Source organism: Rosa rugosa, chromosome 3 (assembly GCF_958449725.1).
Source record: "Rosa rugosa chromosome 3, drRosRugo1.1, whole genome shotgun sequence".
Taxonomy (NCBI): domain Eukaryota; kingdom Viridiplantae; phylum Streptophyta; class Magnoliopsida; order Rosales; family Rosaceae; genus Rosa; species Rosa rugosa.
The window spans coordinates 17716103-17734743 of NC_084822.1; the positions used below are offsets into that span (position 1 = coordinate 17716103).

Below are 18641 nucleotides of genomic sequence, written 5' to 3' on the forward strand. Positions count from 1 at the left end.
CCGGTCCAACCTGGACAATAAAATATGTGCTTAAGAGTCGTAAGTAACCTAATGACCATAAAGTACAATGGTAGATAGACTAAAACTCTAACTGATCGTAACCACTCACCCGGCCAAAGGCGTGGTTTCCGATATCTTGCCTGAGGTCACAGCCTGCAACCCGGATTCTTAGGTTAACCTAACCCTTAGATCAAAACAATAAACGAGTCGCACTGGACCCAAATCTCAAAAGGAGAAATCACAACCTGTGACTCCCAAATCCTCAGACAACCGGTCATCAGATCAAAACATTAAAATGGTCACACCGGACCTGAAAACATTACTCAAATATCAAACACTTTTCAAAACAATGGAAAATACCATTTCCCACAATATACTGAAAAGTCACACCCCAAAAAAAAAAATATGAACTCACTCACAAATATTGCTTACATCACACAAAACCACCAATACATATACATTTCACGTAAAGATATATATACATAGTCATTCACTCAGAAATGCCACTAATACCAACTATAGTTTGCAGTTAAATAAATAACTCCCAAAATAATAAGGTAACTTTGTTCATAAAAGAACATTGTGAGATTACTCACCTCTGAATCCTGCTGCATCTTCTTACAGAACTGAGATAAAAATCACAACAATCCGTCCAAAACAACTTCTTCACGTACCTAATCACATCAAGATCACATCATACTTGAGCTACGAAAGCATCTAAGTTCGAAACACGCAAACTAAAACCCCATTACTACATCAATCGAGATTAAGCATCATTCAAGACCACCCAAAGTCTCTGAAATACTTCTACGATCAATATGTCAAAACGACAAGTCGATCCAATGGTCGGAACCTCACAAATCAAAAATCGAGATAATCAAAATTAAGGAAAAATCCTAACATATTCAAATGATCTCCAAAAGTTACAAATTACATATCAAAATGCTCATATCGACGAGTAGATGATCATAATGAAATAAGAAACTGCCCCAGACATGGTTGGCCGCCACAGGCTGCTGTGCGTGAGCCCCAAGCGCCACCGTGCCAAACTTCACTCCAGCTCAATCCGACCGCCCAACTTGGAGAGATCAACAAAAGGATCAACTTTAATACCTGGGATTTTGGTCGATTCAGCCTATATCGGTCGGAATCAAGCTCGAAAACAGAAATAAACTGTTCATGGGAAAATGAAGCTCCTCCGGTAGAAATCGCTCAACACCACCACCAAGGATCGAAAGAGGAAGCTGCCAGGAGCAAAACGAGACCGGTTTCAAGCAAAATCGTGGCCGGAAATTAGAGAACCGATTGAGTCCGCCTCCGCCAAGCTTCGTTGCCTCAATCCGCCGTCGTGGGTGAGAATCGGAGCTAGAGACCACCGTAGCGAGGACCGGAATGAGGAGAAGAGTAGATTTGGGTCGGTGCCGTAACCTGGGATCACCGGAGAAGCGAGTTCTAGCCGTGTTCAAAAATCGGGTCCGGGAGAGAACAGAGCGAACCGATTTTCGATTTTGGAACATTTCCCAAAATATCAGATTATGAATTTCCCACAATAGAAATTCCTATTTATAGTAATTACCAAAAATAGCAGAAATTTTCGTTGACCATAACTTTCTCATACAAACTCCAATTTATGCATGCCACGTGTCCACGAACTCATATCGACGCGCTCTAAAGCTTTCATGAACGAAGTTTATGGATAAACTCAATGAATGAAAATTCAACTCCTTAACCCCTCGAAAATAAAACGTTTCAAGTAATTCTTCGTCCGAAACACTTCCACTCCATCCTCGAACCACAAAATCGTCCTAACAATCAACTTAACAATTTTCGAAAAAAACATCAGAAATTAATAACGAATTTTTGGGGCATCACACCTCCGCTCTTCTGTCTGACGTCGATCTGCAACAGCTTAATGATCTCCCTCTGCAGCAGCCCACGACAACAGCCCTGACAATCTCGACCAAGCAAAATTTTTCCCGCACTCAGGAACTTGCCTGCATCGACCACTGATCACAACCAACATGTTAGCGACGAAGCGACACCATTGCTAGAGCCAACAAAAGTCATCACCGCTTTCTATTCTCAACGCTATGGTTTGCGTTGCTCGCTATAGTTTTTAACCATAGACAAATAATTTTATGTGTAGTTTTTCTTTTTATAATTTATTATGTTATTTAGTATTTACTTGCATAAGTGGCTGAGTGGCTCCAACGAGGCTTAGTTGTTTTTCTGGTTAATACTTAATAGTCGAGTAATTATATATACACATCCCTCTTTTCTTAATACACATGCACGAGACATTTTTTTGCCACTTTTCTCTAATTTTTCCTCTTTTACCCTTCCCCAACCTCTATCTGACTATCTCTATACCCAATTGCAATCCCTTTCTTTCTTCCCGATTTATATAATAGCTACAACAAGTCAACAACCTACTGTCTTCCTCTTTTTTTCTCTTTCCACCACAGCCTTATTTTTCTGTATTTTTTATTTTTTATTAATGATTGATTATTGAATTTCTTCCGATTCAATATTTTTATATTGGTCTTTTGATCTAAAATTCTTGCAATGCTCAAGTCCCCAGTGCACGCCTTTTGTTTATTTGACACTATTCCAAATGACATGATGAATAAAACGAGTTTGTTCTTGTACGTACTGTTATAGAAAAAGTCTTTAGGGTTTGAGCGACACTTGAAGTTTGTTGATCAAAAAGACAACAACATATTCAACTCTTGCTAGTTGCTGCATTGCATAGAGGTAACTAGCTGGCAAAAATCTTTTGAATTTCTATTAGATGCTAATACTTAGATATTTAAATTTGGAAAATTCATCTTTGCCAACCATGACCTGTGAATTTTGGCAATGCCAATGGATGTCAAAATGAGCAGAATCCCCAACTATACTACTGCTTATCATATCCAGCAAGCCTGATAAAGCATGATTGTCTGTCGGTGTTTTTGTTCTTATTAGTTGGGAAGAGGGTAAACTGGGGATTTAAAATTGTACAATAAACGTGGGTGTATTTAACAAATAAGGATCTGTATGTAAAACTACCCTTAATAGTCTAACGAATTTGAATAAAATGTGACGCATATTAGGCCTCATTTGGTTCGCGGAATTGAAGACTTGCGAAAGGAAATTTATTCCTTTCCTATGTTTAGTGTACATAAGGAAAAGTACAACTTTCATTTAAGAAGGGAAAATATGGGCAAAAGTGAATCCTCCAAATTATTCATTTTCCCTTCTACTTTTTCAGTATTAATTACATAATATAAATACATTTATATTCTTGTTGAAAATTATTATTGACAATTTTATTCAAAAAGTTTATGAGATTTGTGTAATTCTATATTTTAATACATGAGCACATAAATGAAATCTTACACGAGTTTTTCTATTGGAACCTCCAAATTTACTCACTTGACCTCCTATACTTTTTACACCTCCTATCAAATTTTTACATACTAAATTTACTCACTAAGCCTCACTAAAGTTCCTTAAATAACCTCACTCATATAATTTGCAAACAAATTATTATCTTTAAAATAAAAAATAAACTAAATTTTTTTGATTGAATATGTAACTTTATTAACTCAAAAGCAATACATCCATTGGGAAAATCCCATTAACTAGGACACTCTCTAGCCCCTATAGTCTCATGGAGCCATGGAGGTCCTATTTCTTGTCAATACATAGCTTGACTCATACTAAGAGCTTCCCTAGCTAGCTTATGGGCAATTCCGTTTTGTCTCTTACGGACATGCTTCCATGAAATTATCTCAAACTCCCTTGTCAAGGAATGTACTACATCAAGAACTCCTCCGATGTCACTGAGATCCAGCCCACTCCAATCCAATACTTTGATTATATTCAAAACATCTTCTGCAATCTTCACTCTACTACTACCCAACTGCCTACAGTACTGCAGCCCATTCCATAGCGCAAGTTCCTCGATTGCAGCCGGTTTGATTGTAATGTCAATCGGTATAGTCAAAGCACCTTTCAAACTCCCACCACCATCAAATATTACAGCCCCTAGACCTACCTTACCTTTGCCTACTGTTGGGGACATCATTGAGTATGAAAATGTATGCAATTTATGAATGATGTGCCCTACTCCCAAGATTAGGAGGTCAAGTTTTAGTAAAGGGGAAAAGTAAGAGTATTGTACCCAAGGGATTGAGTAACTCTACCCTAGCTAGATCACCACGAAAATAAACCTAGAAAACACATGCAAAGTCTACCTTTTTACAAATTCACAACCTTAGCCCTTTGGAAGCTAAAGATCATGAGGATGGTATTTACAATTGTGGTAGTGAACGGTTTGGTTGATTTTAATTTTGAATAAAGAAAATTAAGTTGCATAAAATAAAATAAACAAATAAAAATGTAGAGAATAAATCAATAAGAAGAATAGAGACTTAGGCATCACACCTAACCTTACTCATGCACAAAATGTAACCCATATTTGATGTAATAACATGCTTTGACAAACTTCCCCTTAGTGCTTTGGTGAAGCTACCAAGAAACCAACTAATCATGCAATTTAACAATCTCTTTTGAAGCAAATTAAGCTAAATTACACGACCTTTACACCATTCAAATCTTCCAGATCCTAAATGGCCTATGGTGCCGTGAGTCTAAATTCTTCCAGAACCTAAACTCACAACATCATGCTTTAATTTCAAGGTAAGAAATTCAAGCAACTTAGTTCTTCCCGTAGGAATAAGCTAAGCCACTACCTATTTAGATACACATACTCACGAAATCAAGAGTTTATCAAGTTCATGTTTCCGATTCTTTAATTTCCTAAAGCATGCTTCTAGGTGATAAATCTATAAAAACACTTAGGGTACATGAAAGTATAGTAGCCAAAAGATTCAAAACATGCATAAACATCAAAACACATGGAAATTTACATTATTTGCACATAAGTTTGGCTAGAGCTAGCCCTAGCCTCAAATCCAACTACTCACAACACATGTTTTTATAAATACAAGCCATGAACATCAAAATAAAGAGAGAAGGAAGAGAAAAAAGAAGAACTACCCAACCTCCCACCTAGCTCTCAAAGATGTCAAAAGATGAGAGAATTGCTTCAAGGTATGGGATTTTTGGTTTTTACAACCCAAAACACCATACACATCCACAAAGCTCAAGACAAAGAAGAACAAAGGCTTAGATGTGTGAAAGCAAGTGTTGTGATTGATTTAGAGTGTGTAGTAACTTCGGTTTTGGTGAAACCCAAGTGCCTACACACCTATTTCTCACACAAACTCAAAGAACTATGTACAAGGTATATATGAAAAACTAACCTAAAACTAGAGAAAAGAAAGATTTTGATGCTCCAAAATGAGGGAGCCAAGGGGGTGCACGGTTTTGGGAGAGAGGAAGGGCTATTTAAAGGCCAAGGCAATCCAAATAAAGGTTGGAGATCAAAAGGAATGAAGGGCTAGATGTGATTGACAAATGTGTAAGCACAAATTATGGATCTAGTCTTTGACTCCATATAGAAATGACTTAGAAAGCACATAGATATTTTGGTGGAGGAGAAAAAGTATGGGTATAAGGGTCATTGTGTAGGAGAACAAGGTAATAAATGGGAGACAAATGTGTAAGGTGTAAGAATGGGACCACTTGTCATCTTTAAAATTTTGAATTTCAAAATAACCTAGACCTAAAGTCTCTAACCCTAGTCAGCCCTTCCTTGTCCTCCACACATGTTCTCGGCCGACCAACAGTAACCTAGACCTGAATACCCACCCCACTTACATTATGATGCGTTCCACCTTCTCCATGATCCCCATTCCTCTTATTCTTGCCAATCTGTGCCTTAATAAACTCATCCAGCCACTCACTACACCAAACTGTAATTTCCTGAGGTGGTACCTCATTCTTTCCATGCCTCCTCTCATTTCTATTTTTCCAAATCCACCAGCTCATCAAACTATACAGCTCAATCTCTCTCTGGCTTCCCGTAGCTAAAACCAGATCCAAGAGATCCATAAAAGTAGGCACAACCCAACTTTTAACAACCCCAGCTAACCAAGAACACTTCCACACTTTACGAGCACAGCTACACTCCCAGAGACTATGCAATACTGATTCTTCCATAAACCCACAGCTTACACAGACGGGATCAGAGCTAATCCTGCATTTTACCAAACGCTTAGCACAGGGGAAAAATGTGTGGCAAGCTCTCCATAAGAAAAGCTTGACTTTGTTAGGAATCCTAAGACTCCATATTGTACTCCAAATGTTAACGGAGTTAGAATCACCATTACTCCTACTACTACTTGCTCTTACACCGACCTATTTCAACTCCATCCCCAACCAGTAACCCGACTTCACCGAATGATGCCCATCATCATTATAATGCCATATAACCACATCTCCTCCACTTCTTTCACACAAAGGAATCGATAGAATTTTTTCCACGTCCAACCCAATGAAATGTTGTCTAATGAAATTACAATTCCATATACCTGGCCCGAACATAAGTTGGTTAACCGTTGCATTTTCATCCAGAAATCTTGGGGTAACAACCTTGAACGTCCACGGGGATGGCAGCCACTTATCTCCCCAGATTTTTACCATATCTCCAATCCCAATTCTCCAACGAACCCCAGCACACAGCAACTCTTTCCCCCATACTAATCCCTGCCAAACTAGAGAAGTCTTCGCTCTTTCGATAGCTGCTGCCCAGTTACCTTGTTGCACATATTTAGCTTGAAGCACTCTATTAACTAGGGAGTCAAGATGCAGTACTACACGCCACAGAGTTTTAGCCAATAAGGCTTGATTAAAACAACCAATGTCTCTTAACCCTAACCCTCCAGCTTTCTTATTTTTACATAACACTTCCCATTTGCACCAATGAATTCCTCTCTTCTTCTCACCATTCCCCCACCAAAATTTAGCATCCTTGGACTGATATTTGCGACAAATTCCCTCTAGAAGCTGAAAAACCAACATGATGTACGTTGGGATAGCTTGTGCAATTGCTTTGATGAGAACTGATTTCCCTGCCTTAGAGAGGAGTTTGGTTTGCCAACCTTTCAGATGATGATCTAGTCTTTCATTGATTTTCTTAAACATTTCCTTTTTGTTTCTGCCTGCGATAGTCGGTAACCCCAACTAACGCTCATGAAACGGAACAATAGGCATTCCCCAAATCTGCATCACCTCTAACCTTTGTTCTTCCACTATTCCCGATCCAAATGCGATTGCAGACTTTTGAAAATTCACTTTCTGTCCTACTGCACTTTCATACAAAAGTAAACATTGTTTGATATAAGAGATCTCCTGAATATCCGCCCTTCCGAACAACATGTTGTCATCAGCAAACAGAAGATGAGATATAGCAGGACCATCTTCAGCAACCCTTGTTCCATGAATGAAACCTTCCGGATCCGCTTTTTGCAACAATCCTGTGAGTCCTTCCGAACAAAGTAGAAAAAGATAAAGGGAGAGCGTGTCACCCTGCCTCAGTCCCCGTGAAGGTTTGATCAAACCTGCAGTTTCTCCATTCCACAACACACTAAAAGAAACATATTGTACACACCTCATGATTAGGGCTACCCATTCCTCCGTGAAACCCAATCTGAGCATGATGTTCTTCAAGAATACCCATTCCACGCGATCATATGCTTTGCTTATATCAAGCTTTAGTACACAATTCTGCTCCCCCCCCCTGTTTGTCGAGCTCTGATTGAATGAATAACTTCAAAAGCAATGATCGCATTATCCTGAATGCATCTTCCGGGCACAAAAGCACTTTGAAAGGCAGATATAACTCTTGGCAAAATTCTTTTCATTCTATTCACAATAGCTTTGGAAATTAGTTTGTAAATGACGCTACACAGACTTATAGGCCTAAAGTCTGTAACATGTTGTGGATTATCAACCTTTGGAATCAACGGTAGTAGAGTATGATTCAAATCATCTAGCTCTGCCCCATCATTTAGCACACTCAAACAAACAGAGCTAACCTCCTCTCCTACTATCCTCCAATAAGTCTGATAAAATCTTGCTAGAAAACCGTCAATCCCGGGTGACTTGTCTGGCGCCATTTGCTTCAACGCCTCTTCTAGCTCCACTCTAGTAAATGGATGAGACAACTCCGTGTTCATCTCATCTGTTACCTTTCTGGGAATAGCGTCCAACACCAACTCCATATGTCTGCAGCCCTCAGTTGAAAACAAGATTTGAAAATACTGGATGAATGCATGTTGGATACCCTCTACTGAGTCTTGCCTGTTAGAATTGCTAAAATAAAAAACTTAGTCACTTCAATGATTTAATTACTCTATAAATCTTTTTTTTGAAAGAATGACGTCAGACATTACTCTATAAATCTTAATTACATATTCATTCCTTAATCAGACAACACAAATCTCTTTTTCAATAAAAAAAACAAAAATCAAACACAAGGTATTGAATTATAAAAATTAATTTCTAATCAACAAGAAAATAAGATGAACTATTCTGTGGTTTTTTCTTTAATTTTTTTTTCTATTTTAGCTGTGCAAAAAAAAAATTAATCATTTTTTCTTAATATTTATTTTATTTTCTCTATTTTCTGTACCTCATGATTAATTATTTAAATATTTGTTTAGTTTTTTTAAATTGCTAGCTCTTTTTTTTTTTTTTTTTGCAAACATAATGGATATATAGTCTCTTATGAATTTTGTTTTTCCTCACCAATATGCAATTCAACATATATATCATACATTTTTATGTCACATGATCTTAATCATAGCTTTAATTCTGATTAAATATTATGAATGCTTTAATGAGTATGTAGTGAAATTAGAAAATGAAAATAGATAAGGAAAATAATAAAGAAATCCAATGTGGCAACTGAGTCATAGGACCGCGATTAACAAAAAAAATCAACCGGACTATATCTAATAAGGGGTGTGAATTTTGGACTTAGATCTAATTAACTCTATATTTTTTTTTTGGTATAATTATTGTCCTTAATAGTCATTTTATAGTATGTTATATATGTCATTTAATAATTCATAATAGAGTAAGGTCAAGTGAGCAGATTTGGAGGTCCCAATAGAAACATTCTAATATGATTTAGCTTCCTTTCCTTGCACAAACCAAACACTAAAATGGAAACACACATATTTTCTTGTTGCTTTCCCAATGTTTCCAAACAGCGAAAAGGAAAACAAATTTCCCATTAGTTTTCCTTTCCCATAGGAAATACGAAAGAATTTGTTTCTTTTCCGCAAACCAAACGAGACCTCACACTCACTCTTAGACCCTCTCTTTAATGTTTAAGCTCATCTTCTGGACAATTCTTTAATGCCGATACTCACATGATAACTATCATACATATATCACATATTGAAAGTTTGTGGACTAATGAAAATGCACTATAATAACACTATAATAGTAAATATGGTCCTTTTATACCTACTTCCATAGAGCTCTCGTCTCTCTACTCTAATTCATGCCGCCGCCTAGGGTTTGGCCTAGGCTCGGCCTTGATTTCTCGACAGATCAGTCCAGATCCCTTCCTGAGAGGCGACCATGTTCGCGCTCTGGCACGCAGGCGCTCTGGCGTCCTATTTTCACTCGCCTCTTCTTCTTCTTCTCGAGGTGGAGGGCTACTGGGTTGGTGGCACGATGCTATGGCGACAACTTTTGGGTGAAATTCATGCAAGGGCGGCATGATGATCTAGACTTCGTTTGTCTGGTGGATGCGGACCCAAGGAGGGATAAGCCTAGGTATTCCAAGGTAGTCAGTGCTGTCGGGGATGATAGACGGTTCATGATGTTGCCATGTTCATGGCTAGCGGTCGATCGTGGTGCGGGTGTTGTGGCTGATGGCATGGAAGCTAGGGTTTGGGCTTCTGGGCTGGTTTCTCATGTGACTGGGCTTAGGCTATGTGATGTTGGGTCTGGACTCTTTGATGATGGGTTGGGGTTCTCCCCAAGCTAGTTTAGTTTCTTTAGTACTTTAAGAATAATGTAGGGTGAATTGTCTTCGGATTGTGACCCTAATCATATGGTTACTATATCAATGCTTATTATTATAGCAACATTCATCTAGGCTAGCTCTTAATATAGGCAGTGATTCAATATTGATGTAGCTCTACTGGGGTGGGTCATTGTGTAATGTTGCTTACAGTTTCACTCCTCTCTCTCAAAAAAAAAAGAAAAAACTACTTCCAATCTATCGGCAAAAGATTCAAGTTCTTTCTCTAGAAACAATGTATTGGAGTAAGAAATGTTATTCTCAGTTCCTTGATAATAGAAGACTTACAATGAGAATCAACGAATCTAGTCAATCTCAGCCCAAAAGCAACTGAGCACTTATTCCTCCATCTAAAGTTCTTAACCAAATGTTTTATTGTATGACATATATATTGTCACAAGTATGAGATAAAAATAGTAGAAAAATCATGCTTAAAAGGTAAGGATATAGAGAAGGAGCCAGGAGATACCATAAAAGCATTGGTATTGTCATATTGAAGCAATGGTCTCGATGTATTGATGAGCTTTAAACGTCATTTGTTGCAATTTACGTCGACTCAAAGACAGATTGAAGAGTTTATGTATGGTCTTATCCCATACATTATACCAAATCACACCCTCGGGGATTGTTAACACAATAATCAACTCGCCTTCTTTTTCACCTCTTAACAGGTTTACCAGAGAAAAGACACAAGGCCTATTTGGTTTATTAGTAACCATCTTCGGAAACACAGTAGCTAAAGCACCAAAATCACCATCATACTTCACAAACCAGCTAGACCTATCTTCCTGCATTTCGAAGACAGTGAACAAAGTAGTCCAGGGTCTCCAAGTTCCAACAAGATGCAAATGCCCACCTGACTCGCCAAAATAGTAATAAGTCATGGGTTCAGAAACATCTGGCTTTGGCAAATTCTCCACGCTGTCATCATCGAAATCGAAAGATGCTAAAGACTGACTTTTCTGATTGTACCAGTACATTGCATCCTTACAGTAAACCGCAATGTGAAAGCCTATATCGTATTGCAAAATGTAAATCCCTTTCTTGGATGCTCTCCAAGACTTGGTCTCAGACGAGTAAATATCAATTTTGATAAGATGGTACTCGTCTAACACAGACAATTCACTAACAAAGATGAGCCTGTAATGAGGTGATTTCAAAGGATCAAAAGCCAAATTAAAAGCCTTCAATCTTTTAATGCATGGACTTCCAAGAACCCGAACCCATTTCGATTGCCCAGAAGAATGATTACAAACATTTTTTTTTTGACTTTGTCAAGGGGAACCCAAAGGCTTCCTCGGCCCAAGATAAACCCCTTCGGCGCATGTGAAATGCTCCAACTGTGCATTGCAGCACAGTGCCTGGCCACTTTGACAGCTTCGGGATTCGAACCTAGGTTGGGGAGCACACCCAACTAGGCAAGAACCACTAGGCCACTTGCAGTGGTTAATGATTACAAACATAATAAGAAGTGAATTCAGGGGCATGAACATGAGGCTTAGACCAGCACAACTATCCATTACAGAAATGATGAATTTCAAGATTTGGGATTTCAAGGAAATTTGGGTGTTTACCATATTTATAGCCACCCAAAGAAAGGAAGAGAGCACGTGGGTATGGTTGGAAATTAAGTTGCGCACTCAACAAAAACCCTAAGTGATTGTTTGGGTTTCTTTTGGCGTAAGTGACAGTAAATTTTGGGGTAGAGATTATGGAGTACCATTGTTTTGAAACTGATTTGAACTTGAGAACTGGCTTGGCTGGGAGGCGCAATAGGATCTCGATGACAAGATCTTCGGAGTTGCCCACTTGAGCTGCAATGGAAAAACCTCTGACTTTAGAGCTTTTTCTTCCCCCTCTGCTTGCCATTTCTCATTGAAAAATTGAGGAATTTCACCTCTTTAAAAGCTAATTAATTTCCTTTTTTAAAAAAAAAGAATTGAATTATTCTTTCCTTTTGAGGTGGATATTTTTCTTTTTTACAAAAAAGAGAAATTTCATTAATCCTAAAGCAAGAATAGCACATACAATGATACAGATCTATTGTATGTATTTGTACCCTAATTCAGTGGCCAAGTAAATAAGGAAAGATCTTACTAATACAATGAAACTCAATTATTTGGTCTGATCCATCTTTTGAGGTAGATTTGTTTAATAAGGACATTTTTCTAGATTTTTTTTTTCCCGGCTAGAAACTCATCTTTGACTTTTCCAACTACTCAAATGGTACAAATTTCTAATACATTAAATAGTGGCGTATACCTAGTCAATAATTCATCAAGAAAATTATGATCAATCATCATTGCATGTAGCTCCTAGAGTGAAAAACACAACAACTTAACTTAAAAATAATTATTTTCACCATTGGATATACATTCAACGTGGTTGACCATAATTTTCTTAATCGAGTGAACGTTCTCTTCTTTAAAAGCATGATTAGTTTTTCTTTTAAAGATAGGCATTTTATGAATTTTTTCTCAATTAGACAATCAAATTTTTATTCCAACCACCCCATTTAAGTGGGCACAGAAGATATTTTTGGGCTCCATACTTTGTAATATGTAAATCTTTTGCAAAACTTTACAACATAATAGTCAATTTATTATTTTATTGCAGTATTGTAAGTAGTAAGATTAAGTCTTCCGAAACACATTGATAGCATCCACAAACATATCTCTAAACGTTATTTCTACCAAAATTATAAGAATTTTTCTTCAATATCAACTCCAATAACTTCCCTATCTCATTCTCTGTTTTACGGAATCCCTAAATTTCACGTTTTCTATACTAAACAACGAGAATATAGGTAGCGATAATAGCCGACATTACATTAATTATTTTCTTTTATGTTAGAAATGCAATTAATGACTACTTACATTTAATTATTATTTTTAGCTATCCAATTACAATAAAGATTATCCAAATATAGCTCAATTTTAGATTTTTTTTTTTTTTTTGAATAATGGGCTGGTAGGGCTACCCTCAAGCCTTGATTAACGATACAACACATCTTCCTTTGCTATCACGATTCTGAACTTTTAGATACAATGCAAGATTTTTTGTGAAATATACGTGTAACTAGGGTGCCAAATTAGTTTTTTGGGTTTTTCGATCTACTTGGCTATTGTACAAATTGAATTGTAATTGTATTTTGAGTGTTGTGCCCTCTTTATGGACATCAATCCCTCGGCCGAATGGCTGGTCCAATCTACGAATTTATGCAATTTGCAGATCATTCGTTATCGATGAACTAGATTAGGGGCAGGAAAAATAGTGTACTTGGGCTGGGGATTTTACGTCTAAGTCAAAGCTGCTTCACCTTTATTTGCTACTTGGGCCTTTTAGGGTTTGATGATATAAAGGGGTGTATATGAGCCGAGTCGGAGCGAATACTAAGGTGATCATGTTCGGCTCATTTGTTTTTTATCGAGCTCGAGCTGAGCTAAAGCTTGAATTTTCTTTTTCATGTTCAAGCTCGGCTCGGCTTGAATATTTTTCTTAGGCCCGAGCTAGGCTCGGCTCGGCTTGATTTATTGGACGAGCTCGAGCTTGAATAGGCTCGGCTTGGCTCATTTGACTTTAAATTTAAAAAATAAAAAAGATAGAAAGAAAATTTAAAATAATAATTCAAATTTGATGTCTAACCATCATACAAATACCTTTTATTGTCTAGAATAAACTCAAAATGATGAATCCAACTCAAATTGCACTTAAAGTAATTAAATAAGAATGGAGCCTTCGACATATTGATTCAAAGGTGGTTATTTGTATCTTCATATTTCCTTCCATGCAAACTCCCAGCGAATCTTCACCATCTATAAAAACAAAGAATATATATATATTAATAACTTTAAAAAAGCTTGTTCAATATGATTTATGAAAGTAAGAAGATTGTTCAGTACGTGTATATACCTTTATTCCAAGCAGATTTCTTCCATTGAATCCTCATCACCCTTTTTTTTTTTTTTTGAATAGAAATTGATATCATTAGAATCAATAGCCCGGCATTCAGCCAATGGCTAGAGTCTAGCTACACTTACAGAAAGATAGCCGGCAAGAAAATCCCCATCACCCTATATTATAAAAAAGAATAAAAGAAACAAGATTAGTGGAAGAACAATCTTGCAATAAGTTTTTTTTTTTGAAAGGCTAGCAATAAGTTATGTACATAAAAACTTTATGGCTGCCCGATCTCAATTCTTTTCTTTTTATAGTGGTTGCTAGGGTTTGATTTAATTGTTGCACAAGTATTGTTATTTATTATAATATATTTTATTTAAATTTTCAGATTCTCTTCCAATTGAAAAGGAATATAATAAAAAGAATTGAAGAATTGAGATTAGAAAAATTATATTTTTATAGTATAAATATTCATTAGTCGAGCTTTAACAAACGAGCCGAGTTTTAACAAGCTCGAGCTACTCATGGAAAATACGAGCTACTCACGAGCTAGACGAGCCAAATATATCCTTGCTCAAGCTCGGCTCATTTATCTTACGAGCACGAGCCGAACGAGCTAAAATCGAGCCAAATACGAGTCGAACACGAGCTGTATCGAGCCTACTTACAGCATTGATATTGTACGATAATTGTGTGCTTGGGCAAATCACATATTGTGTGTGTGTGTGTTTTTTTTTAAAGAGCAGATCTCCGTGGGATCATCAGCTTCCCAAAAGACCGTATTGAAATTTTATTTGCTTCCCAAAAGTTGGTCAGAAAAGTTTTAATATGAGTTATAGCATCATAAATTTTAGGAATTACTTTATTTCCCTCATAACACAATTCCTTCATTTCTTTCCACAATCACTCAAAACACAATTCCTTTAGTTTTTGCTAGTCAGCTTGTTAGTGTTTCAGAGCAGTGTTCAATTGTACATAGACAACTGGTTGGAGTAGTACACCTTGTTTGTTCAAGGTCGTGACAATGTTGTTATTGTTGGTAATTATCTTGAGGAGGTTGAGGATATACCTTCAATTTTTACTAGTAACCTTGTTAGTGCTTCAGAGCAGTGTTCTATTGTACATGGACAATTGGTTGGTCTAATATACCTTCTTGTTTTTTCTATTTCAGCTTTAGGTTTCATCACAGCTCCTAAAATTATAAAGGATGCCATTTAGAACGATTTTAATTATTAACTATTTCAATAAACTTCTTTTTCAAAAAAAAAAAAATATATATATATATATGTATAAATAATTTTATAATAATATTAACATTATTACTACTATTAAATTATTAGTACATATGTTTTGATGAACTTAGAAAAATAAGTCATACATTATTGGGTAACCAGGTAAAAGATTGTTAGATAACTAGTTTGATTGAAAATGGATAGAACTCGATGTCATATGTATGTAGAGAATTGAAAAATAAGTATATGAACCCAAGTTTATGATAATTTATAAAATTCAAAAAACAAAATTAGTATTGTTCATTCAGTTCACTTAATGGGCTTGGCCCATTGGCATCCCATGTGAGCTGCATGTGCTAGGTTAATTGCACATGTGTAGACATATATATATGCCTTTGAAGGGGCAGCCGTAAGGAAGATCAGAAGGGAAGAGAGAGAAACATTGAAAACCACCTTGAATACTCCTTGTGCCTTCCTCTTCTTGTTGGTGACTTAGCTACTCCATAGTTGAAGCTTCTTAAGCTTAGTTGTTGGTGTTGCTATGTATTGTATATGAGAAGTAAGTATTCTTCTTCTTCTCTATTTGAATCAAGAAGAGAGTTAATAGGTTTGGGTGTATTGGGGATTTGGGTAGAGAGAGTTGTTCATAAACTCTAGTTGTATGTTTCTCCAAATTGATCATAGTGGAATATCTTGCCGGCTCCGAAAGTGGATGTAGCTCAATCACACCGATTGAGTGAACCACTATAAATCTTGGTGTTCTTTGTGGTTTGTTTTATTGGTTGCTTTCTTGCTTTGTTTGTTACGTACTGTTGAATTCATATCAATACCTTGTTTGTTACGCTTCCGCACAACACATTCTAATTTATGTCCTAAAGAAATACTTGGTGTAAAGTTAGTAATACTGAAATACCAAATTTGGTAGAAAGTACTATATACCGAAAATTTTAGTTGGTAAGTGTTAACTTATTTTTGAAACCGAAAGCTTTGATTTTGAAGTTGGTAATGTTTATAACTGATTTGAACTGACCAAGTAACAGCACTAGTTGATACCAAAGTAACCAAACTTTTTTTTTTTAATCAAATCAAAATGATTTCTCATTAGAAACGCAAGCTACAGTAGTAATACCTCTTTTGACACATCGAGCAAAGCAAAAACTGTCTAAAATGTCAAATTGACATGAGGACCACGAATTGCAAATTAATTAGACCATTTGCATTGAGCTCTCACATTTCCCTCACTCGGTTCTCTGTGTTTCAATTCTCTCTCGCTCTATCTATTGCAAAATTTAACCACTTTCAATATCAAAAGGAAATCTGCAGAGTCAATTCAGCCTTCAGTTTTCAAGTATGTTAAATTTTTTTTCATTCAATTATTCTTACGCGTGTTTCCATTATGTTAGAAGATCTATTCATGTTTACAAGAAAATAGGTTATGTGGGGGTTAGATGTTTAGCTGTTGAAGCAATATTTAGTTGCTTTCATATTTGAATGTGAGATTTTGTGACCATATTTTTTTTTTTTTTTTTGAAAAATTTTGTGACCATATTAATATAAGATAATTCTACAATTGCTTCTCGAATAGATGCAGTAATCCTCATAATAGTGTTTCTTTAATTTGTAACGATATTTATAATTTAGGTCTACAATTTTTTTTTTTCAGGATTTTTGTTGTTTTGGGTTTTGCGAATTGACCAAGATTCGAGTTTAATTTTTATGATATGAGATTAATACTCTATAATGTAGCTTTTGTCCGCTTTAATTTTGCCATGTTTACTTCAGTAGTGTTCCTGTCATGCCTAAGTTAGTATCTTTATTCGTAGTCTTTGATATAATATTGAAGTTTTTTTTTTTTTTTTTTTTTGAGAAAAAGAGATAACTTCATTCAATTATCCATGGCCAGAAGGCTCGTACGTCCAATACTGTCTTACACCAAAATCATAAATGGTCTAAGCTACCAGACAAAGGATAGGTGACTTTCACTGTTAACACATTCGCTCACTTATTGAGCCTAACCACAAGAAAGAAAATCCTCCCTACCAACTTCCGTTAAATAGTAACCTAGTCGCCTAGAGACCTCAATTGGTGTACGACTAAAGAAACTAAGGGGGGTGTATTCAATTAGGAGTCTATTGGATTGTTTTGTATTTTAAAAGTCTTTTAAAATCTTGTGGTATTCAATTAAGATTTTAAAGACTCTTTTAAAATCTTGTGGTATTCAATTGAGATTTTAAAAAATCCTCTTAAATCTTGTGGTATTCAAAAGCTCAAGGATTTTAAAGGATTTTATTAGATGATTGATTCTGTAGGATTCTGGAGTGCTTGGTATAAATACCAAACCCTATCAGAAATCCACTCTCTAGAGATGAGATTTTGACATCTTTTCATTTTTTTCCTCCTCATTCTGAAGATGAAAAAAAACTCAAATAATAGAAGACGAACTAACCTAGACGAAGACGAACTGATCTCGACTTCTGACTTCGAACTGACCTCAACCTTTCGTTATTCTCTACTAACCAGGTAATTTCTCAATCTTTGTTTTGGTATTTGGGGTTGGAAACTAGCACTAACCATCTGGGTCGGTGCTGTACGTGCTTGGACTGGCGCATATAGTTTGACACAAACACAGTAATTATATCAATTTCTATGTACTAGGCAAAAGCAATAGGATTGGTTCATAGTTTCAATTTCTATGTACTGGGCAAGAGCAATATGATTGGTTCATAGTTTTCAATTTCTATGTCCCTGACAAGAGCAATACAAACCGGTAAAATTGTTGCTCGCACTCTGATCAATTGCTTCTTTTTAGAGTAATTAACTTTGCTCGGTCCAGCTTAACTTAGAAAATTAATGAAATAGTGAAACTAAAGCATGTCAATACAAAAATATAATATGTCTTTTTGGATTCCAGAAATTGAACAAGTTTTGTCATGATTGGAATTTTCCTGTGGTGAATTTGAATTTGGTGGAGACCATAGAGCATTGACCATCGACTCTTATCTTTGGCATTCAGAGGTGTTGGGTGATTTGCACAAGAAATGTGGCTCTGTTGTGAAGTTGTGATTCGGAGCAACTCAGCTTTTAGTGTCAATAAAGGAGCCAACTCTTATCAAAGAGATGCTACTAAAGGCTGCAGATAAGTTGCATATGACTAGGAGGGCATTCCATTTGGCCTTTGGAAGGTCAAGTCTCTTTGCTTCTTCTTTTGATGAGGTATCAGCTCCTTGTTTCACTTCTTGTGCTACTTTGGGTATTTCTATTGCTTTGCTTTTGTTTTTTTATCAATATTTTTTTGTCTGCTAAGATTACAAACAAGTAATTTCAGAGAGAAAAATGCATGTTCATTTGTGTTTTCATATTACTGTCACTCAATGTCGTGAAACATGTTGTATTAACTTAATGTTATGTGTAGCATTAGGGTGGACAATAACACGACTGTTTGTAATGCTGATTCAGATTGTAATAAATAAGTTCATCCAAGTACTAAGCACTGTATAATAAGATTTGTCCTTGATTAT

General features: G+C 36.2%; 1 pseudogene; it reads right to left on the minus strand.

Moving 5' to 3' along the window:
- Window positions 1-10479: 10479 nt before the first annotated feature.
- LOC133737348 (F-box protein At5g07610-like) lies at window positions 10480-11860 on the minus strand (annotated as a pseudogene).
- Window positions 11861-18641: the final 6781 nt, after the last annotated feature.